We start from the raw sequence: 23,301 nt of genomic DNA, 5'->3' as shown, positions 1-23,301 counted from the left end.
CACGGTATTATATCATTTCGGTAGTATTTGGATATTCGCGATAATATTATATAATAACATATAAACTGAAATGCGTGAGTTATGGAGTAATGCTGAACGAACAATCGACGAATAGAAATTTCTGTTAAGCTGCTATTTTCCAATGACAGCGGCTACCTTTTAATTAATTCTAATAGGGATTACTCGTTATTGTGGTGGAATTAATGTACGAGCTCCGACCATACGCGATTGCCTGGCGTTTGGATTTGTTATAAACTTATATATTACAAATTAAACGAGGGAGTGTAGGGCGTATTCGTGTGCTCGTTAGTGGTTGCAAATACGTCTGCCTGATGCTGCCAGGCAAATTCGAAAACAGTCACGGTTCTATTATCTGGCAGTGGTGTACAAGAACCGCAACGACCGCAATGAGGAATCAATATTCAAAAGGAATTTATTTGTGTAAGTGGGGCACGACGGTATACGGCTTGCAATATTATACATTAGCGTCACATTGTGCCGTTCTTTAATCCACAAGTTTCGCCTAAATTTAGTAACACTGTTATCGTAACTTGCCATCGCGCCACTTCCAACTGTACGTTTGTTAATTATATCGCGTACCGATAATGAAATACGCAGTAATAAGTATCGTATCTAAGAAAAATTATTTAGAAGATCAGTTTAACTTATAAATTACACCAAGTTGTGCATGTATTATTATTATTATTATTATTATTATTATTATATGACAAAACTAAATTATCTGTATTGTTACTAATAAGTGTCTTTCTTTCGCAAACGTGTTTTTTACAACAGTGCACCTTCATATAAACGTGAAACCAAGTCTGTGAAATGTCGCGGCGTTTATCTCAACATAACAAAATGGATCCTACGTAATTCGACAAAATAATATAAAACAAAAATCGTTGCGCATCTGTTATTTCCTCATAAAACGAAAGAAACTTTTCGGACAACCTAATATATGTATGTGCACTGAATGATACGTCAAGAGATAGTTTCTTGCAGTCTTATACAATTGTCCAGAGGTGGTTAAGTGACTATACTTTCAGATAAGGATATCGAATGCGTGGGCAAATCCTAGGATGTCGATATTCGGAGGCAGGTTATCTGTCTTTTGGATTGAGAACACCTTTGGGAAATACGTCCAGTAGTTGGCACGTGGCGTGTAGTAGTAACGTTGTTTCAATTTTCGCAAGACATTAGGAGGTTATAGTGCGCCTTAATGTTCTGTACTCTTTTAAAAACGCATCGGCATTAGTGGGATATACGGGATTTTTCACAAGCGAAATTTCACAAGATACTCGTACCGGTGGAAGAAGAAAAAGAAGAAGGGAAATATGTATATTCGGTTCTCGGTTGCTGCAATTGAAATTGTGAAGTGGAATCGATCTATTCTAAAGAGACTCTTGAAGTCCGTAAATTCACGGCAGAACTAAAGAAGATCCGTAACCATCCAAAAAGAAAAAGAAGGAGGGAATCAAATGCATATTTTCTCTTCGTTGAAAGAAGCAAAAACTCTCGTCTACGATTGTTTTTCCCCGGGAAATCAAAAGAATATTTTACGATTCTTATTCCTATTTCCATTCGGAAAGTAATAAACGCGGCACTTACTTCCATTTTTATGATATCTATCGAAAACAATAATCGCGTATCCTGTCATGAAACCCTCAATTGATGCTAATGGGATCATAGAGCGAAATTGCTCTGTTCTAGAGGGATTCCTAGGATGCGTAAATTGACGACATAACTAGAGGAGATCGTTTAGATTATCCTCTAACACCTTCAAATATAACGAATCAATTTATGGACCGTAGACGCACATGCCAGTCGGTCACCGATCGGCTATCCGTCGCATGAATTATTGATATCGCCATGTGCATCGGTAATGCTCGTTTCGTCGAGCCTGCATGAGCGTTACGCTCGCGTGCACGTACTCGCGAATGCCTATTGGATACGCGAACAGTTTCGAATTCCGTCGAATTTTCGTTACTACAGCCTAGTCAGCCTCGAATAGGGCGTGTTCGCGTTGTCCAAAGGCAATGCAGAACGCGGCAACCCTCGAGGAATTCCGGCGTCTGCGCCCCGAAACAAGAACTTCACGCATACCCGTTTATTTTGGAGAATCCCTGTAGATCGGAGGTTCCCGGAAATACCTTACACATACCCCATCAGACCAGCGTACAACGGACTACCGCATATCTGAGGTTGTCTCGCGTACCTAGCTGCATTTACGTGTACGCGCTTGTCACATATTTTCCTCGATTTGACCCGTTTCGCTCCGATTAACGGTAGCCTCTACGATCCACGATTACGCGAATATTTCGCTGGAAAATTTGAAACGTATCGAGAACCGATCGCCGCCTGCCTGCTCGCATTTATGCTTCCCTTATATCACGGCGAAACTCTCGTCAACTATTTCTCCACCCTCTCGCTATTTACTTTTAGCCATTGTATCCATCGTGCAACGCAATTACGGGATCGTTTAGTTTCGGTGGATTTGGTGTCGGACTTAAAAGACTCTTGCCCTTTCCGAAACTCACCGCTAATATACATTGTATATAATATACAATGTATATTATGACCACGGAGGATCGAACAGGTCAAGCAAAAGCAGTGGAAAGCCGCCGCTTTATTCTCGGGGCGGGTGAAACGCGTGGAAGAGATCTCGAGTCCTCGCGTAAACAGATCTCAGTCAATATCCAGCCCCTTGACGCGTTCTCGTCGCTTGCTCAACAAGTTACAACGGTACATTTCGATTTGTATCGTTTCATTTCGGTCTTAGCTCACCACCGACGCGGCATTAATGCACTTTCCTTTTGCGCTCTTAATAATTCAATAAAACGTTTCGTTTTCTCCCTTCTCGTTTCTTTTTTCCTTTGTTGCGCGGGACAAGATCTCGTGCTTCTGGCAGCGGTTAATCCGCGCAAATTGCCGCTGCGTATCGTTTCATTACTCTGCCTCGCGTGTACAACAAAGCTCCGTAGATTTCATATTATTCCAGGCCGTGATATCACGATTCAGTTTTCCCCGCTTTCGACAAAGGGGCTTAAAATCGAAAGAATTACACCCAAACGCGTTAAATCGTAACGTTATCCCTTAATTCGACGTTAACGCGACTATCGAAATCTGTCAGTTTTCATCTACCGCGTCTACGGTGGATGCTTAGAAATTTTATTTATCAGCGTCGGCTTTCACGGACGATTACGCGTTCTGCTACGATCATCGATAACGATATCCATTCATACGGCTGACCCATTAACGTCTTTGCCCTTTAGCGGCGGAGATCTCGGAAAATCCTCTCACCGTTTCACGAAACGTAACAATTTCGAGCTCGTCAACGGCGAAGGGCTCGAGGATGGAAGGGCGCAGAGACGCGAGAAACGGGCAAAAATACGGCGAAGAAAGGAAGACAGAGACTGCGGAGGCTATGTCCGATATGTCCGCATCGGATAAGGCTTCGTTTCTATTGTACAATTTTAACAGGAATAAAGGAAGGGATAGCGCATGAGAGAGAAAAAGAGGACCAGAGAAACGAAGGGAAATAATGGGGAAAAGGAGGGAAAAGAGAACGACGAGAGCAACGTAAAGCATTCCCTCTTTTTTCCTAACTACCCCGAGCCCCTTTTCTGCTTCTGCACTCCGTTCAGCACCCTCTGACGAGTCGACCTCGCACCGCCAGTGTCAGTATCGACTGGGATACCTCGTGGAGAGAACAGCAACGAGGAAGGACAGAGGGTAGGCGAGATGCTGAACACATACAAGTGGAGCGAAAAGCACGGGGCAGATAGGGAAGGGAGTGGAGAGGGAGAGAGAGGGGGAGAGGGGGAGAGAGAGAGACAGGGCCGTTCGTCGATGCTCGGCGAGGGTCGTGCACAGTGCCGTGCATCGGACGTATCTATTTCGAGAAAATTCTCGGCAGAGATCCTTCTCTATCCGATCCTTCAGGATCCTAAAATTTATACAGATTAAATAGGATACAATCGATGTTTATGGTGTTTGCATCTTCTTCTTTCACATCACTGGCTATTTATATAAGAATAACGATAACAATAACGTTCCTCATCGTTACAAGAGAGAGAAAGAGAGAGAGAGAGGGAGAAATAGAGCTTAAGGGAAGCTATCTAGAATCGAGATTCCATTCTATCAAAAGTTTCGATTGGATAAGCTTTTGATTCGCTATGAATCTGGATAGCGAACAGGACCAAAGGACGGAAGAACGGAGTAGCTTAGGAGTCTGTCCGCGCGTCGCCGCCTCGAGGTTTCCACATGGTCTCGCGTTCTCTCGGGGTAGGCTCGTGGAAGCTCGGAATAGTTCGGAGCTTTTCGTAGCCGGTCCTGTCGGTGCTGCCACATGGCCGCGCGTCGTGTTTTGCGGGCTTCGCAAGCTTTCAGGGGCGGCACCTGGCTGGTGGGGGATCACGGTCGTTGTACACGATCGCGCGAGAGAGGACGGAAGCGAACACGAGCGAGAGAGGATAGCAGCGAGCGGCGGTGGTTACGCGCAGGGGTGGCGGCGGCTCGGGTACGTTCGGTCGACTTCGCAAGTCATCGCCAGCGTCTCGCGTCGGGGCTTCCACATGGGTTGGTATTGGCTCCCGGGGCGCAGGGTGGCTTGTGCGGTGGGGCTCTAACCGGAGAGAGACTCTAAGCGTCGAGTATAGCGAGCGAGGCAGCGAACGAGCGAAAGAGAAGAAGCGGCGGGCACGGCAGGAGGGAGAAGAACGAGCGAAGAGGGTCGAATGCGCGAACGAGAGCAAGCAAGAGGGAGAGATACGGCTCGCCACAACACCCCCCCGTCCCACTTCTCCTCCTCCTCTTTCCACCCTCGGAACGGGCAGAGCGTCAGTGCTAAGGTGGGTTGCTCGGTCGGAACATTGCCAGAGAGAGAGAGACACGTCCTGGGAGTGCCTGCTGCACCGACACGACTCCCTGGTGCAGGACCCGCAGCGGTGCAAGGATCGAGAGAACGCGCGCATCGAGTGAGTGAGTGAAGTGACTGACTATGCTGTGACTGATCGACACGCGCCTAACCACGTACACGCGCGTAAGCACGCACGCCAGCAAGATCTAAAGGGAAACGGAGCAACGGCCACATATACAGACGTACGTGCGGTGACGGGAGCGAGAACGGGAACGGGAACGGGATCGGGAACGGGATCGGGAACACGGCGAGCCAGCTGCCAGCATTCGTGTTCGAGGAAACGGAAGGAACGGAGGCAGCGCAGCTTCGCGGTGAGGAGACGCTAGATTTCGGTGGCTAAGCCGCTGCTGCTGCTGATACTACTACTACTACTACTACTACTACTACTACTGCTGCTGCTGTTGCTGCTGCTGCTGTCGCTGCTGTTGCTGCTGCTGCCGTTACTGTTGTTAGCAGTGTGTGGTGAGAGTACGGTGGCGTGGAACACGGTGGGATTCTTGACGAACGAGCAAAGTCGAAAGCACGACGAGAACAAGAATCATGAAAGAGTCGGAGCGGTGTTGGAGGCTAGTCGAAACGATCGACACGGCTGAAATAGCAGCCTTCCGTTTGGTTGGCTAGACGCGGTGCACGTATGTACGTATATATCGCGGAAAAACGGACAGAAAAGGTGGAAGAGAGGGAGAGGAAGGAGGAAGAGAAAGGTGTGTCGAGGAGACGAAAGTCGGTAGGAGGTCAGCGTGGCTTCAGGGTGGCGGTGGCCGATAGTGATGGTAGTGGTGGTGGTAGTGGTGTAGTGGTGGGTGCTCCGAGCGGTGAATGATCGTCGTCAGCCTCGTGGAAGAGGCGGTCGCCGCTTATGCGGGCTGCCGCGCGTGCTGTATCATCGCCAGCGAATGATTCGAGTCCGCGGGCGATAGAAAGTTGGTCGGATAGAAAGAAAAGAAAGAGGAAAAGGAGGAAGGAGCAGGGTGTCGTGGTTGCGGTGGTTCGCAGCGATCCGGTGGATCCTCGAATCGGGATCGTGGTTGTCGCATCGCATCGCAAGGTGCAAGTTCGTGTCGAAGGGATACGAGGAGAAGCAGGCAGAAGGGGAGGCGGAGGAGGCAGAAATCCGCAGTCGTGGAGCTGGCGGCTGGTAGGAGCCGTTAGATCCCGCCGGTTATGGCAAGTTGGATCGTACCGTCGGATTTCTGCCGTAGAACCATGACGAACGCATCGTCGCCCAAAAGATCGAACAGGTTGCGAACGAACGGCTCGAGCGTGATCAGGACGACGGTCTCAACGACTCGCAGCACGCTGACGATTACGACGAGTACGACCAAGACGACGAGGAAGAACGTGGCAGAAGTATCGCAGAGGAAAACAACGCAGTCGATGAAAACAACGACGAGCCTGATGGGGAAGGGAAAGTTTATTATCGCTAGCGGCTTGCAGTCGATGTTGATGATGATTCTAGCTCGTACGCTCATGCTGGCAGTAGTTGTAGTAGACGGCGGTGCCGTAGTAGCTGGCTCGTACGGTCTCGGGTCATCGAAGGCCTGGTAGCGCGTAGGTAACGCGTGTCGTACGGTGTCTCGTTACTCGTTAGTATCAGTGCTGTTGTTGTGCCGTCCGGATCTCTTCTCGGGGCTATTATCGTCTATCTTACCTATCGGTGGTGCTGCGTGGTCCTCTGGTGGGTGTTGGTGTGTTGATGTGCCGTCTACCGATCCCTCGTGTGACGGGTTAGCAGGTCTGCTAGTGCCGGCCGGCCGGTTCCTCGTTTCGATAGCCGCGTACCCGCAGTGCGGTCGACTCTCGGCTAGCTACGAGGGCTGGTATTCGCGCGCGTCTCGGTGACGGTCCCCCGGTGACTGGCCACGACCACGACCACGACGACAACCGCGGTTACGTCTTTGGCTTGACGCGCGACGCGTTTACGACGACGAGTACCTACGACGCGACGACGGTCACGGCGGCGGCGGCGACGGCACCGGCGACAGCAGCCACTACGACCACGACGTCGAGTACGTGGGGGATATGTGCGGGTGCGCCACGGCCACGCGACGAGGACTGGGGACTGCTGCGGGTAAATCGGCACGGCGCACCAAGTCCTCGTGCTCCCTACACAGCAAGCCTGGGATACGGTAGCTCGTCCTTCACCGTTACTCCTCATCGACGCCCGCGGGCAATGTGCCCACCCGCCGGCAGAGCAACGTGAGTCTACTTTATTTTACTTTTCTCTCTTTAGACGTTCCACTTGCACCGTGTCACGTTGGACTCGTTAAGCCTCGCGTGTTTAACCGACTCTACACGCCATCGCGCACCTTCTTCAGGCTCGTGTTTTTCGATCATTTCTACTCTCCTTTTAAACTCGGATTTTTAATCATCTTCCTAATAATGGTTTTGTTTAGTTCGTCGTGGAAATATTCAATCCAAGAGTACAGCCTTCTTCGCGAACGTTTTAAATTTACAATGTTTTTGTTCGCGTATAGAATGACGCTGTCTATGTATATTTACGTACGTGTTTACGTTCTTCGTACAACACATTTTCGTTATTGTTTTTTACGACCAAACTTTCAGTTTTCGTTTTGTTTTCTTATTTTCATAGGTAGAAATATATTATCGTCCTCGCTGGAACGTGTCAATGAACCCCTTACAATGTCCAAAGCGAAGCAATTGCCCTTAATGTAACAATAGTAAAACGCCAGAAGCGTTCCACTTACACGAATAAATGAAAAAGTCGTGACGACGGAAATTTCGCGACAATTGTACGGTCGTGAGATGCTCAGAACGCATGTGTGAATTAATTTAATTAGTCGATGTGAATAATTAAGAGTGTTATTGTTGTCACGTGTTCGCTCTCGCGAGTAAAACAAAAGCGTATAATTAAATTCTTCTCCCCTCGACTTTGATAAGGTGGAACGTTAAAACGTAACTTTTCTCGTCTGATAGACAAATAATCGCATTCTTCGGGACTCTCCCGTCCGTTACCGATTCGCCTGTACAATCGCTTTTGTAACGCCAATCTTAAAATATAACAGAATTTTGTGCACGGATTAAGGTAACATTCCTTCTTGTCATTCCAAAGAAAAAACAAAATTAGCGTTTCCCGTAGATACTTGTTGTTCGTTAAGGAGCTTCCTACTCTTATTCCTCTGTCGTTCTTCTAATTATAGATCGATGTATACGCTACTACTCGAAAGCGAAAGCGTAAAAATATCGTATCGCTGTAGGGAAAGAAAGAAATCAATTTTTTGTTTCGTTGGAAAGAAATTAATTCGGAAAACGAACAGACGATTGATCGACTCGAAACCCTAGTTAAATACAGAGTGGAAATATTTTTTCTTATTTGCAGCGCGTCTTTACCCAAGACGACGAATAAATTGCTTCCTCTCTCGAACTTTTACCAAGGAAAGCCATCCGAAAGCTCCTATGGAATCGCGCGAAAACGTCGGAGTGCTTTCAAGGGGTGCCGTGGTCCTGGGCGTAGTCCTCTAGTTTCTCTCTCCCTCTCTCTCTCTCTCTTCCTCTTTTTCTCCCACCATCCACCCCTTCTCTCTTACTGTCTTTCTCTCGTGTATCCTTTTCCCTCTGGGTATATCGTTCCTTTCGGATATTTTATTGATACTTTACGTTCTGTCAACTTCTAAATGGAAAGGATCCGAGCGAAATTTTTTAAGCAACAAACCATCGTTCCCACTGTTTCGTTGCGACTCCGTCCTCCTAGTTGCGACGTTGCGCGGTGAAAATGACGCGACACGGCTGCACACAGCCGTCGAACAGATAGTTTTTGAACGTGCGAATCCGTCACGATTAAAATTTCCGTTTGCTTTGCTGACAATATTTGCGATGTATTCGTGTGACGTGAATTGACGCGCGATCTGCGGAACAGTATTTTTCATTGGTCCATTGACAGCACGTTCCTCTGCAATGTAAACTGTGTTTTAACTTGGCGAACGGGATCGCGCGCGTGTCCCGTTGTAACTGCTAAATTAACCCGGCCATACTTCGGTGAGCGCGCTTTAATCCTCTCATTTGTTCGTGTTATCGTAAGATAACATTTTGAATCACGATCGTCGATAACGGTGTTTATTGCGACTGATTTACCGATCGTGCTACCAATCACCCGTCATTTTCCTAATATCGATCTTTCCATGCGAATCATTAACTGCTATCGTAAACAAATTCCCCTTACTGTCGTGCGTTGTTTTCAAAAACAACACGCTGCTGCCATTGACAAATTCTATCGCCGTTTGTCTGCTCATCGAAATTTCTATGCCTTATCCGCGGAATGTCCATCAAATCTACCGTGCAAACGTTCCACCGAACATTTATGCGACCAATAAATACGAGCTGATGGCGCACCCGAATGTTTCGTTCGGATGTCCATGAATCTCATTGCTCGTGAAACAAATCCATTCTCTTTTTCCATTTTATTCTATTGCTCCTTCTCCTTGATATAGTGGTTTTCGATACTACGCGTCAGAATTATGTATATACGAGCAAGATGCGTCGTATCCGGTTAGGAAACAACAATGACTCGAATTCTATAGTGATTTTGAAATTTTCGCGATAGCCCGAGTTAAAGGGATCGAAAGCGTTCGATCAGCGTTTTGGGGTGGAGGGGCGTTTCATCGTCACCGCGACGTTTCCGGATAAAGCCTGACACTTCCTGGCGTGTCAGGCGAACTCAGGTCTCTATAGATATGCAGGAATAGCGAATGGTCAAAACCTGCTGACGTGGTGGCACTTCCGCAGCGCCCCGATTCGATGTCATTTTATCGGCGAATCCTTGATTAAAGCACTCTATCCTAGCGCGTTACCATTCAATTTTCGATGAAACATCGGTTTTTCAGAAGCCGGTATTATCGTATATCCGCGACGAAAGATATTCGTTTATCGTTTTTTTCATTTTCTTTTTTTTTCCAGTATAAATCTTCAACCGTAGATTTCATTCGTTCAATACGTTACATTGCTTGGTCCGTTGTTTTTCTATGCTTCATGGCATATCTTACAAACGGAGAAGCGGTCAAATTGATTAATCCTACACAATTAAGTGCAACGTAAAGGATGTATTTGGAAGAAAATGATTAATCAATAACATTCGTATCTCTACGTATTGGAGAATTACAAGTGAAATTTGAATTTATTCAGTTACAAAATGATTAAGCGTTTCGTAAGAACGCAACTTTTTCAGAGGACGACGATAGGAATTATAAAATGTCGATGCAAGAAACACCATTAAGGGCGAGAGGACTGTCATCGTCAGTCAATCGTCTCGTCTAGGCATGACGTGAACGTGATTTAGCGGCCGGGATATATTGATATTATTCAAATTTATGATCTACCCGTCATGGTTCCATACAGGGACGAAATTTACATTCGAATTAACATCTGCCTGCACCTCTGCGGTGTTCAGATTTCCCGTTGGCTCGTCACGTTCGCCAAGGTTCTTTGCGTGACGTGAAACTTCCTTTCTTCTTTTGACCCGATGCCAGGTATTTCGCGGGGAAAACGCTGAACTATCCGGCTGCGCTTGGAATTAATTCTTCAAACTTTCCACCTTTTACCGCGCGAATATTAATTCCACCCTATATACCAGGTCGATGTACAAAAAGTCATCCATTCGTGTTTCTTCACCGTGGAATCGCGTTAGAGAGAAGGATCTTCCCTCGCGAATCGCCGAAATACGCTGAGGCACGCGTTTCATTCAATTTCACAGCTTTTCGTAACGGGGTTACTTTCTTTGTCGATAAGTCGACAATTTTTAGCCAACGTTAATTGTTGTCGTAACGAATTTCTAGATGTCAACGTGTAGGATAAAACGCGCTAACAATAATTTCATCGTCGTATTAGTAGGAAGAAAAGCAGAAACGCAGAATTAGAAAGTCTTATCGATTGACCAGGTTCCGTGAACGTGGAACGTGTCAACTTTCATTCGTACGTTTTAACATGAAATCGAAGATAGCAGATATTCCATAGGTTGGCAGCCACCGTTAAGTTATATGGAGCGTTTAATCAGGTTACCGGCTGGCAACCAGCGGATAAAAATCGAGCCAGTACGGGACGAGCAAGAAGAAAGGAAAAAAGAATCGATTCGCGACTCGTGGCCTACTCCGGCTAATCTACGTCGAATTTACGATGATTTTTTAATCGGCTTCGAATTTTCTACGATCGTGCTGTTTGCTCACGCAGGCGACCAACCTGTAACACCTACTTTTATCGCTTGCTCTCCGATTCGATTTTCTATTTCAGTAGATTAACACTGCCGTATTATCGTATAATCCGGAACGACTACGATTCTATCCTCTTTTCTCCTTTTTTCCCCTCGAACATTCCCGGGTTGAAACCTTTCGAATTTCCGTTTCATCGTCCGTATAATTCGCGGTTCCACAAAGTTGACGTTGAATTTCTCATCCAGGTAGAATCGCGAAATTAATATTCTTAAGAATGAATTTCGTTTGTTTCTTTCACGCTCTTACTTATAAATATGGCGGGAAAGACAGGACTACTGTACAGAATTTATATAGTAAAAGACCTAAGTAACGAGTTTCTATGTATTTCAATTCGATCGAGGAAGCAACATTATGCCGAATTACGCTCACTATCTTTATACATAGAACGAGCTGTAGAATTAGCGCACGGATCGGACAGAACAAAGGTGCGATTAAATCCGAATTTGACGCGATTGAAATTAATGGAGTCCAGCTCGATCGCGAATCAATTTGCTCTTCCTCTCGGATCTTTTTGAAACGTATTCGCGACGTAATTCTGTTCCGCAAATCTCATCGGCACGTCGTCAATATTTTCCCTTGCGATAATATAACGAGATAATTTCTCATTATAATTGCAAGATTGCAATCTTGTCGCAACTAATATCGCGAGACGTTCGTTAGAGCTGAGTTGTGTATCGTGCCGTGCTTCTTTGAAACGAGGAAACGATCCTGCGTGATAATATGGGCGATTTAATGACGGGAAACGAGGCTGCCAATAATTAATAATCGAGGCGCATTTTTATCGGTTTTCTTCTTTTTTTTTTTTTTTAACTTAGAAGGTAGCGACTGGTGCAGCTAGGGATACAGGTTAAAGCGACCGAGTTGGTCGGTCACTGTGAAGTGGTGGTGTTACCACGTAACCAAGTGAACCGCACCCACCGCACTGCTCCATTTTCTTACTCGAACGTAATTGAGTAATAGAGTGCGACGCTGGAATACGCGGCAGCTCTAACTCAACCGAGATATTCCGATGGATTTTCATCCTGCAGACAGAGAAACAGAGTTTCGTTAATTTTTTCCATGCCCTGAAACGAAGAAAACAGACCAACAGACCGACGCTTGTTACCTACAGTTCGTTTTTTTTTTTTAATCACGTGGATCAGGTTTGTAACAGAGATCTCGGAGTTTTTCTTTCGAGAAAAGCTTGTGGAAAATTTGTCTGGCTCCCTACGATTTCGCTTATTTTCCGTTCAAAACCGTTTGTTTCCTCGTGCAACTTGTTCGATACCGCGTTGAATGTTCAGCCATAAACTGGTCGTACATGCTTTAAATTTGTAATCTCACAATTTGTTTTGAAGTGACGAGGTGTCAATAACGTAGAAATTTTCATCGCGGTAACGAAACATTTGATGCCGTTTGCGAATCGTATTGGCGTTTAGTTTAACGCAATCCGCGTCAAAATCACAGCCATTTGAAACTGGGCGTGGCTGTAGGTATCGATAAACTTTCGTTTTCGATCTCACCTGGTTTCCGTTTCCCGAAAATCTTGTTATATGTACGTACTCTGTCCTCTCAACCCATCGGGATGGAATGGATTTTAACGGCTGTGTAAGCGTACACCATTTTTCCAATCAATTATTTTAATAACAACATTTTCCAGGCACCTTTCCAATGATTTAATTTCATCGCGTTCACATTCGTACGTATATACGGCTGTATGTGTCTATATAGTTTAACTTGTTGGCGTTATAATTAGCGAGATACACGATCAAGATTATTAAACGTCCGCGAAAATATTTAATTCTCCGTTTAAACGCGCACATGCCAAACGTAGTTATTTTTGGTATCGAGTGTTACGCACGCCGCATTTCACTCGTGTTGGACGATCGAAATGGCCGAAGGCAACCAAACGTTTCCGCCGGAAGTAACAGCGCAGGCCAGCCGAAGTGTTTCGCGCGCAACTACCAGCAGATTCCTCGAAATTCGTACAAACTCGCAACGTGGCTGGTCGGTGTATGTCGTGAATCGCGAACTTGGGACTCGCTCGTGAGATTGCTGCACCGTCCAACAAAAAAGAAGTCGCGAAAACACGAGGGAAATGGCGAGCTCTTGGAACTCCGCCGCGAAATCATCAAATTGCTTGTTTAACGAGTCGAGTGTGTGTACATAGCGCTTCGTTTCCTTGCCTCCTTTTATCGATCGCTCTCGAGCAATGCACTCGAACCGGTATCTGAATGCGAGTATTCAAATTCGCGTTGCTCGCGCAAGACTCGCGATGCCACGGGCTAAACTTTCGCATTATCCGTTACTTGCGTCTGTATCGTCGAAAATCATGGCAATATTTTCTATACGAATTATCAGTGTACTTTTAATTATTTCGACCTTCGGTTCCTTTTAAAATAGATTGAGCTTGCTCGGTAGGACTTGCACGAATTTACGAGCTCGAATCCAATTTTCCATTGTCCCGAGGGAAAGAATGGCCGCGGCTACGTGCTATTCACGCGAACTTCCCGTTCGTTCGTCGAACGTGACGCGAAGTGGTGGCAACTTTCAGACAACACACCGTTACATTCTGCGTTTTCTTCCTGTTGTGTAAATGCCGTCCCGAGACTCGCTTCGATAGAAGGTTTAAGGTTTCCAGATAGGTAACAGACACGGAATTATTCACCAGAGCGAAGATTAACTGTTTACGAGTACGCAATGTCTCTCTTTTTGCTTTAAATTTACTTTTACTTTAGGAGAAGCATATGGACGTTTAATTCAGACGAAGCAAGTGACGTGCCGATACGTTAAAGTCTCCTTGGACATTTCTACAGACAATGACAATTTTCATATATAATTCTGTGGCATTTTTAAGTACATGTAGTTAACTTTTCTCATTTCTATTTGTCGCAATGTACTGCTCATGGTAAATTCATAGTTTTCGTTTCAGCTTCTACGTATTACATATTACTCTGTCCATGATATTATATAAGCGCGTTATAGAATTATGATAATTACGTCTCTAATAGCGCATTTAGTAGTTTATTTTCAGATGTAAATCGTCAAAAGGTTCCCCATAACGAAATGTGGCGAATTACATGCAAACCGTTTAGTTTGGCTGAAACGTCCTACCGCGATCTACAGTTGCTAATCATTTTCTACTCTGATGGGAGAAAAAAATATAGATTCATAAATATTGCATACTATCCCTCACATGCAAGTTTTAGTCGATTCGTATTATCGACAAGGAATGTTAATAACGAACGAATGTCAATTTAAATAATTTAATAAATACACAAATTAATGGCTAACTAACGATCGGAAGAAACATTTACTATTTCCTTAAGGAATCAACAGATGTAAATATCATGTGAAATTTAAATTGTTTATTTAAAATATTATTAAATGATATATTAAAAGTACAGTACAATTTTTTCTATTGCTGCTGAAATTGATCAACAAACTTCACTCTAACGACCGTATGTTTGGTCATGTTACATTGTTCTCCTGTTGGTTGTTTTGGAGCTATAGCCTGATACTTGTCTTTGCGAATTGGTTAAAAGCGCGACCCGAGAATTGGACTTGGGAGCTTGCGAAGAAAAGTAAAAACTCGCGATTGAAATTCTTGCAATCAGCAAGAAAGATCACGGTATCGTTTATGCCGAGCAAACGGTAACATGCTCAGAGATCTGCGACATGTTTTAGCGTCTGATGGAGCAGGTTAATCCCCGCGTAGGAAAACGGGAGTACGAAGCAGGCTGCATTTTTCATTTTGAGGTCAGTACCGATTTAGTGGTGACTGCAGGTTAAAGCTGCTTTCGAAGCTAGTATCGTTGGTTGCAATACATTGCGCTGTGAAATTGCGTGGTTTTCTCTGCCATTTAAATTCCACCGTGCGAAACGTTTGTTTTAAACGGTTGCGTGCCATTTTTCGGCTGTCTCTGTGGCCTACTTTTTACTAAATTGTAATTTGTTTCATTTAGAGTGAATACAAATTAATTCTTCTATCGCCACGTGCTTAGCTTGCGATTGACATACGTTTTAACAGTTTCTTTTTTGCGTTTATCCTAACATTTAAGAACGAGAGATCATTAGATACTTTGTCGTTTCTCAACCGATCGATGGATCGACGCTTGACCAAATTTAGTAAAACTACTCCCGTCTTTTGAGAAATGTGACAAAAGAAATCGATTCTTTGGCATTTTGCAGTGTCTTTTCCCCTTTAATTGTACGCGACAAACGTGCAAAAATAAAGACGAACGACTCTTCGCAGGATTTGGAGAGAACATTCTTGAAACGTTTGTCTTGCAGGAAATGAAAAAAGGTAGTTTGATTTTTCCATCTGTTGCGGTATCTTCACTCCTAATACAATAGTTGCATACCTACAAGAATTCGATGTAAAACGCAGGATATCGGCGGTAGACAAACGAACGACGATCAAAGAATCTATAAAGACGGGGTTGATCGCGGTTGTATCGAGGACGTTGATTTTCATCCGGTCGTGGAAAGTATGCACAGACTGCATTTTTCATTTCGAGGCTATTGCCGGCGCAGTCGCGAATGCAGGTTAAAGCGACCGAGTTGGCCCCTCGCTATGAAGTGGCAGTGTTGCACTCCGAGGCCAAGAGAACCCGTATCCACGGCACTGCTCCATTTTTCTCTCCTTTCGCCGGTTCTCTGCCACCGGCCACCCGCGCACACCGATGGACATCACTTTGTAATGCAAATGTTTCGCAATAATAATTTCATCCATGCATCCTCCGTAACATGGCCACTCTACGGCGAGTATTAAACGTCGTATATGTTGTTAGCCAGTGGGCGAAAAAGAAGGAGAAAGAAAATAAATGGGCAGGGGGAGGGAGCACGTATCACCGCGGTGACCGAGTCCGGGGAAAGCAAGGAAATTAGAAAATAAGAATTTCAGAACAGCCTGTGGCGAGCCTCTCTCTCCTGCAAACCACTCGGTCACGCTGCTGACTGGTGCATATTCGTGAATGATGCACGAGGGACGCGCTAAAAGTAAGATACACTCGTCCGGCGAAATTGTGCGATTGTTATTTTTTAATGAGCTTGTCCAGTGGTGACTTTAAACCGTGAACTACTTCTTCGTATGGTTACATGAAGCATTTAAACAGTTGTTAACAGAGAAATTTCAGCTTGACGATCGTCCACGAGATTTCTCCTCCATTAGTCGACCTTCTCTGATTTCCTCTGGATATTTTTTGTATCAACGAGAGATAAGAATTATGGAATTAAGCAAAGGTAGTTCAATTATGGACTTGTTGACGGGTGTTCGTTCGTAATCTGCGGAAGCTGTGCTTCGCCTTGAAGAATCTCTGGTGGAAATAACTCTGCGTGGTTGATTTGTTATTTAAATAGAAGCTTCACCGTGATACTTTACACAGTTTTTACCGACTTAAATATCGCGTTATCTCTGACACCACTTTTTCTCAGAATCAACGTGGCCGAATTCGTATTTGATATTCGGCGATTCTACAAAACGTTAATAGTTCGTGCGAAGCCTTGGCGAAAATTAGCGAATTAAAATTGACGCAGCATTGTAGTAATTTAGCAGTGTTTGCCTCCCGAGCAAACTCACTTTGTAAATAATCGAATGTTTGCGCAAGTATGTTCGTCTTCAAAATTCATTCCTCTCGATTTCCAATTTCGCTAATTTCAGCCGGTGAATATTTTGAAAATTGAGTTTCTCGGAAACAGAACCGCGCGTACACGGCAAAGGTTTTCACATGTTATTTTCAATTTATTTGCTGTTGCGGAAAGTCATCGCTGTACCACCTGTTACAGGACACCCCCGTAGATCGATAGACAGGAAAAACGAGATATTCTCGATTATTGTTTATCATCGAGCGATCGCGCTTCAATAAAACGAGTCGACCGATGTTATTGGGTGTTGCGCGTAGAAAGTTGTTGCTTTATTAAAATGGGCCGCCGCCGGTGCAACCGTCGGAGTATTAACGCGCAAATATTGACAACGCTATAAAAAGAACATGGAGTTCCATTTTTAATAATAAATGCTACCTTCGCTGCTAATTTCTCCGGTTACCCGAGTATCACGCATTTACATTCATCTAATCGAGAAGATCGAACGTGGCTGTACTTTCATTCAGAATTTTCAATCGTGCTATCGTTGCAACGCACGTGCATAGATCTCTGCTCGTCCGTCTTTCGCTTCTCGTTGATTTTACCCTCTGCTTTCCGTATTACTGATCCCGTGGTTAAACACTAAATCATGAGCGCGTGTTCAAACATTTTAAAGGATCCTTTGCCTCCTGAAATTGTCGAAAATACGTTTCTGATCCCATTTCAACCCTTACTCTCACCCTTTCGTTCTTCGATTGTTTACTCTGTTGCTTGAACGAGGTTCTTTACCCTCGTCAATATGAAACGATTCGTTATCGTTAATGTAGATCGTGATATCGTGATAATTTAGAATTTATAACGATAACTGGATTGATTTGCGATTGAATTATATGTTATGCGTATATTTCGTTGACTTGCGTTCATGAAACTCACTTTTCGCTAGTGGTGTTCCAATTTTCTGATAGATATAGATAAACGAAACACGGAGAATAATTAAAGAGAGATGCGAGGACGCGTCACGACCTTCTAATTGCTAGTACGCCAAGGTCCGCGGGTATGAAAACTTTCGGTCGTTGAATTCAGTTGCCGCGTGGTTTTAATGGCGGGCCACGGTAGACGATAACCGCTTATGGTTTCGCCGTGACGATGGCGTGGTCCGAATCGCTTAACGATTCGAAACTTTATACGCGTCTAGATTGTTATTCGACGCCCCGGAATCGACGGGGTTCATTGAACGCTCGAAGAAAGCCTTCCGGTTGAGCGATGACAGAGGGACGGAAAAAGGGGGCAGAAAAGAGGAGAAAACGAGCTGCAAAAAATTGTGCTCGTTAAGTACGACGACCTCCATTTGTCTCGCTATAAAGAGATTTTATGGCCATCGAGCGGGCTGTTTCAGGCCTTGAATTATTTTTAATAAACGATCAAAAATCGATGCCTGATCGATCTCCGATGGACCGTTTCTTTCTTCCGTACAGTCTACATTTGTGTTACAAGCGATAGCAGAGAAGATTAGATGGGCCAAAATAGAAGAAAAATCAGGAATAAATTAATCGCGTTACAATTTAATTTGAAAGGTTGCCAAGTGTACGTGTATCATGCTGTTGAACTTGATTTTCTCGTAGATGAAGTTCCCAATGCAATTACGTTATTCTTGATTTACGTTTCATTGTGAACCGTAGTCTGTGCGATTTCATTAGTATCGCGAATTTAGGCCGACGCTGTGTATCAAATATTTTTCGGTGCAAGGTTCATCGCGTTTAATTCCGCGGTCTGGTCAGAATTTCATCGTATACGAACGAACAAACGCCTCGCGGAAGAACGTCGGTTTCAATTTCCCTCCTGTAATTGCAATTTATAACAAAACTCATGGGCTCGATCGCGAACAAAACGCGAATGATTGCACGGTTTTTCCATTGTCCAGCAGAGTAGCGGCCTGGAAGAACGAAGGAATAGAAAACTTGAGGCGCGTAGTCAGATAAACGGACAGCGCCGAAAATAAAAAAGGAAAAAAGAATTAGCTTTCTTCAGGGGTTGATATAGAGGAGAGGGGCAAGATTCGAGGGGTTGGAAATAGAAGGCGGTCGAAGGATACGGAAAAAGGGAATTAGCCAGCGCAGTGGCCCACAAATCCGGCGCTCAACGTCCGCGCCATAGGAAGAAAGTAAGTACTTTAAACGCGGCAGAGTAAACGCAGCCGTATAATAGCGCGAGCGAATAACCTCGAAAAACACAGGCTGACGTAGAATTCTTCGTGGAAATCGAAATGCGACGAGATTTTAAGAAAGAATACTAACGTTCAATGTTTAACTATTTATCCTACTATTTTTTTGACGATTACACTCGTTAAATCTAACTATTTATATCGCTGAATACTATGAAAATCATGGAAGATACTATGCGCAGATATTATTCTAATAGGAATGAAATTTGGAATTAAAACAGCAGATACTAGGACACCTACTGATATTTAGGTGAAATGGAACGAGTCCCACGACTTTTCTTTTTTACTTGTTTCATTATAACTTTATTACTCTATTCGCGTCATTGTAATTTCATTCATTCGCTTTTACGGTGCGAAGTAAAATTTATTAGAGTTTTCCAATAAATGTAATGGGTAGCTGTCCTAATACTTATAGCAACCTAGTTATGTAATTTTGCTAAACGTATTAGGTCATCCGTAAAGTTTCTTTCGTTTTATAAGGAAATAATGGATGCACAACATTTTCCGTTTTATATTATTTTATCGAATTACGTATGATCCATTTTGTTCTATCAAAATAAAGATCACAACGTTCGACAGATTAGGTTTCATGTTTGTATAGAGATGCATCGTTGTAAAAGACGGGTGTGTAAAAGAAAGACACTTTTCGGGCAACCTAATAGTTATAGCAACGTCGGTAATGTAATTTTCGTTTATATTAATTTAACCGTAATCGTATATTCGATCATCGCAAGACAGAGCGGTAATCTGAATAATCGCGATAGAATTTGATCTAATAAAAAGAGCTGTGCCTTTTAAACGTTAAAAGTCGTGTTCCTTCGAATAGCAGCGGATTGACATCGGGCGAAACAAGATAGTTCGATCGGTGTATCCTATTCTCGATTACCCGTATGTTTGCATAGAGGGCACAATAGCCCTCGAAGGTTGATCATCGGGCTTGAAACATTGAAGAAACTTTTCACAAGGACTTTTCCATGAGCCTGTTAAAGTTTCGAAAGTCCAGTGTGTAAGGAAACTCCATTTACCAACTGGATCTCGCTCCAAGTTACCATTCAAATAGTTTTTCTCTTGTTTCTTTAAGAGTTCCACGACTCCGGAGTCATCTTTCATCTCTCTCCACGGGACACGTCCCTCGTGCTCTGTCTTCTTGACAAAAATCTCCAGAGAATTTCTGCAACTGTGTATATCTTGATAGCTAATTTGCATTAAAGGAAGCAACGCTTTCACCCTGTACAGCCTTTTTATTTACATTTCGCGGTATCACGATCAAGTTCCAAGTTATTAGCGTTAACCATCGCTTCACGTACCAGTACCTTCTTAAAGAAAAATATTTTTCTCTCTAAAATAAATTGGTACTGCGAGACGTTCAAATGCGGTTAAACCAGGATCAAATCTCAGCGTACACCAGGAAAAGCGATTGTGCAAAATCATTTCTCTGTAAAACTATCGATAACAACGGGTTTCGGGTCGTCGAACGATGAGAATTCTGCGATGTCGCGCGAACCACGCCCGTCATTAACGTCGGAATTAGCGTCACATCCATGGCAAGCTTTCAAAATTTTGAATAACAATTTTCCAGTGAATCGTTCGTTGGCCGACCGCGTATTTGCTGCTCGTCACCCATTCCAAATACGATACCGGATCCTCGTGGATGTGTGATACGAACGAGCGTGGTCGAATTCGTTGTGAATGGGCAAAAACACTCTGCTAGATTAAAAAATATGGCACCGGTCCAATAAAACGGCTACACTTTCGGCTTCTTTTCTTCCATTTGGCAGGTTCCAACGGTCGTAAAAATTCGTCAGGGTTGGTTGGAAGGGACGTCAGGTCCCGAAAATTCCTGTCATTTTTCCGCCCAGTGAATTCGTTGTCACGCGGAAGCATTCTTTTCGATATCGACTCGGCAACCACGATATCTTCTCTCATAAATCGCCGTCGATCTTTAAACCCGTCATCTATTTTCGGAGCTCGTCGCGAAACTTCCCCGCGATGTCGCCGACACCACGCTTTTTCTTAGGAAATTACCTTTCCCTCTGATAAAAAGCGGATGCTCTGTTTGGATAAATTCCATGACGGATATCGACGGATATGTCAGCTTTGACAGAGACACAGTTACTTTCTAATCGAGCTCTTTGGACTTTTTTCATCCATTTCAAGATCTATCTTTCCCTCCGTATCTTTTCTATAACAGAAGAAATTCACTCAGTGAGCATACATCCAGAGTAGTCTGAATTCGTGTAAAACAATTAGAAAAATCAGCGATTTCGAGGAAACTTGCAAAAGTTCATGTACTTTTGCTTTGTCCTTTCTTCTACTCTTGAATGTTCTTCCTTTTCATCTTCTTTCCGCCCATTTTTTCATTCAGCTTCAATGGTTTGAATTTTTTTGTCAGTTAATCACCGTGGCACCGAGTCTTGCGCTGGTTTCACGCGATGGAATGAACGGGAACCATTCGAGGGAATAAGAAAGTGGCAGACTTTCCTGATGAACTATAGAAATGTCGGCTGTCGGATGATTCTCTGCTGCTCATTTCATAAGAATCGCGATCCTCGTTCATCCCCTCTGATTTCTTCATGCACACGTACTCGCTTATTTTATAGTAAGGCACAGCGTTGTACGAATTTCTTTACTCAGATTGTTTCATTACTCAGATCGGGCTATTTTCAAACAAATTCCGAAGAAATCCGACAGACAGAATATTCTCGCAGTTTTCGTTTATCGTATCTAGTGTACTCGATCACTGGCCAGCTAACGCGTTGAATTATTAATCAAAGATAAAATATACAATTACGTCACATTGAAATAAAATCCTGCAAGACGTCCACAAGTTTACGAACGTTCCTGTCCAAAGAATATTAAATAAATTATGTTTTGTCTTAGAAAAGTGAAGAAAGCCTTTTAATCAACGAGAAGAACCGCGCAGAATCTCCTCTCTCCGGTCAAATACGTTTACTCGTTGCTGTATTCGTCGATCATATCGCGAGGCTTCAGGCTTCGATTTTTCCTGCCTCCTTTCAAAACATAACGAAACAAAAATGTAACCCAAAAGTCATACTCACTTCTCTATTCTCCGTGTAGTACGCACGTTTTAATGGTCTCTGCATTCATATTTATTTCCTCTTTCGCTTTGGATGTATCGCGTTACGGACCTGTCGAGCGTGACACGGTTCGGTTTTTCTTTTTGATAGCGCATACGCGTCACACCCTAGATTTTATTTTTGTCATCACGTGATTTTGTTCTTTCATCCTCGGGAATTTTGCATTACTTTTTGAAAAAATCGTTGTCCCCCATGGTTACCGAAATACATCTGCTTTGCATACCGCGAACGAATGCACTGAGGAAATAGCGCGCAACGATGAAATCGGATTCGCGCAATCAGCATATCGCGTTGTGCTACGTGAAATAGGACGCATCATCTATTTTAGAAAATATCGCGGATAAATTATTTCCTCGCCTCCTCGCGAGTCGTATCGCCTACGGTGCACTGGTTCCATTTTTCGACGAGCTAATGTTCCGATCGACGCTCCTCTGTAACATTAGTCAAATTTTTAATAATTGTTGGTGTACAATTATTATGATATCGCAGATATGTCGTGAAAGTTGAAGTCATCGAGAAGGCACGATTTGCTCGGACGAAAGCGATCATATTTTTTGTATTCGTTGTACCTTAGTCGGTGAAATTCTGTGCTCGCGGAAGGTAAGAGAGCTAGGTTCCTGTACGCGTAGGGTCGATCAACTTCTCGTAAAATCGAATTTCACGATTAAGGACCGGTGACTGTATTCGATCACAATCGCGAGCCTGGTTGTCTCCGACTGTGCATTTTTCAGTGCACTTTAGCGGATGAAAGTCTGGGTCTTTGGAGGCAAGTGCAGCAAGGAAAAGTGGTTTTCCTTCGACTACTTTTGTTATGCTATCGTACTCCAAGCATGGTTTCTTTGTTACGTGAAAGCTTCTGTAATCTAGTTAAATATTTCTTTTCAGCCATGGTACGGATTTGAATCGGTTCTGCCATTTTCACGCTTGTCCTTAACGACGGCGTTGGCTGGCGATTCATTTGTGTTTGAGAACTTTTCCCGGCGTTCCTTTAAGCAACCAAAACACTGAATTCGAAGTTGAAACTAGTAGCACTACGCAGGATGTCCTAGTAATATTGGCACAATCGGGAAGCAAGTTATTCTAATATGAGAAAAATCGAGACGAAGATATCGACTAAAACTTTTTCGTGCAAAGTTTTGTCTTCGAAATATTTTCCGGCATAAATATCGTAAAAAAAGTGACGTAATTTTCAAGATCGTTAATAATACGGAAATTATTCGAAACACAGTCCATGGTGTTGCGTATACAAATTCAATTATTAGATTGTCGTATAACTTC

The 23,301-nt window shown here is 43.9% G+C and overlaps 1 protein-coding gene across 1 annotated transcript in view; it reads left to right on the top strand.

The window, feature by feature from the left end:
* The first annotated feature begins 4,784 nt into the window (after positions 1–4,784).
* Positions 4,785–23,301, top strand: part of LOC122570483 (acetylcholine receptor subunit alpha-like 1) — a 163,355-nt gene continuing 144,838 nt past the window's right edge. The window contains exon 1 of the mRNA XM_043732851.1: positions 4,785–7,120. The gene's annotated coding sequence lies outside the window, so the exon portion shown is untranslated. The remainder of the gene's footprint in view (positions 7,121–23,301) is intronic.

The sequence above is a fragment of the Bombus pyrosoma genome, linkage group LG9, assembly GCF_014825855.1.
Source record: "Bombus pyrosoma isolate SC7728 linkage group LG9, ASM1482585v1, whole genome shotgun sequence".
Lineage (NCBI taxonomy): Eukaryota > Metazoa > Arthropoda > Insecta > Hymenoptera > Apidae > Bombus > Bombus pyrosoma.
This window is presented reverse-complemented; position numbering and strand designations above follow the sequence as displayed.